This window comes from Bos indicus, chromosome 7, assembly GCF_029378745.1.
Source record: "Bos indicus isolate NIAB-ARS_2022 breed Sahiwal x Tharparkar chromosome 7, NIAB-ARS_B.indTharparkar_mat_pri_1.0, whole genome shotgun sequence".
NCBI classification, from domain to species: Eukaryota; Metazoa; Chordata; class Mammalia; order Artiodactyla; family Bovidae; genus Bos; species Bos indicus.
This window is the reverse complement of record NC_091766.1, coordinates 107,996,156-107,997,700: the sequence shown is the minus strand read 5'-3', so window position 1 is coordinate 107,997,700 and position 1,545 is coordinate 107,996,156. Positions and strand designations below refer to the sequence as shown.

The window sequence follows — 1,545 nt, the reverse complement described above, 5'->3', positions numbered from 1 at the left end:
CTGCAAACAGAAATAAAGTCATTTGTTGTTGACACTGTTGTTTTGTTTCTGATCATCTGACAGAGCATTCTCCTCGCAAATGGAAAAGAGAAAACCTACAAAGGAATGGGGCTCCCCTGGTGGCTCAGCTGGTAAAGAATCTGCCTGCAGGGAGGGAGACCTGGGTTGGATCCCTGGGTTGGATCCCTGGGTTGGGAGATCTCCTGGAGAAGGGAAAGGCTACTCACTCCAGTATTCTGGCCTGGAGAATTCCATGAACTGTAAAGTCAATGGGGTTGCAAAGGGCTGGACACGACTGAGCAACTTTTACAGCAGTGAAGAAACGGGAGCAGTCAGTGCTTCTACCAAAGCTAAAAGTACAGTTCCACTAGAGCCGATATCTATAGTCGGCAGTATTACACTGTTTGTCAACATCTATCAGCAAAGAAAACTGGGTAAAAACCCGTATTTCATGGGTATCCATCTCTCTAAGTGTAGGTCAAGCATTTTTGGGAGTGTGGTGACCCACTTCGGGACATCAGTACCATCAGTCTGAGACCAGTAACACACAGGGCCCGCACACATTCTCTCCTGCTCAATCATCTGACCTAACGAAAGTCACATTTCCCCAATTCAGAGTCCTTATCTGACTTTTGTAGCTCATCATTTTCCATGTCATTGTCTGGTTGTGTATGTGTGTCTTTTGTGTTCTTTAATGTGAAAAACTCCTTCTAAGAGAGTTTCTTCCTCATTTGAGAATCCCCAACAGAACCAGCAGAGTATGATGTGTGCAGAGTACACCAACAGGGCTTGAAAAAGGGAGGAGAAGAAAGAAAAGGAGAAGAATTGATAGTCATATTTTACATGGTATAGTCTTAGCATTTTGAGGTATAAAGAAAAAGCCTCTAACTACAAAACCTAATAAAAATATCACAAAGTGCAAGAAGTCAGCAGAAGCTGAAAATACTAATCGTTCCAAAAGAACAGTGGAGTCTTTCTTGGCAAAAGCCCCTATAAAATCTGTCTGGTGGAGTACTAACAAGCCTTATTTACTGAGGGGTCTAAAAATAACTTGGAGTGTTTTCATAATCTTAGGTGAAAAACCTGAAGATAAGAAAACCATTATTATAAGTGAATCTCACAAAACTCCAAGTTGTAGAGATAGTGAAGTCAAAGTCGCTCAGTTGTGTCCGACTCTTTGCGACCCCATGGACTATAGTCCATGGAATTCTCCAGGCCAGAATATTGGAGTGGGCAGCCTTTCCCTTCTCCAGGGGATCTTCCCAACCCAGGGGTCAAACCCAGGTCTCCCCCACTGCAGGCGGATTCTTTACTGGCTTAGCTACAAGATGTGGAGATGCTGTGCCACTTATTCTCTATGCGTGTGTAAGCCGTTTTCCACTCATGACTGCCCAGGTTAGTTAGTATCATGATAGTATTATTTGGAAAACATATGTATTCAATTTGGGAATGAGATCATTGACTCCTGTCAATAAATCATAAATCGTGTTTAATTTTTCATTTTTTCCGTATCTACTACAGTACGAAAGTGAAAGTGTTACTCGC

At 42.5% G+C, this 1,545-nt stretch overlaps 1 protein-coding gene across 5 annotated transcripts in view; it reads right to left on the bottom strand.

Annotated features, from left to right (window-relative positions):
- Positions 1-1,545, bottom strand: part of FER (FER tyrosine kinase) — a 456,972-nt gene that overhangs the window by 76,562 nt on the left and 378,865 nt on the right. The gene's annotated exons all lie outside the window — the stretch shown is intronic.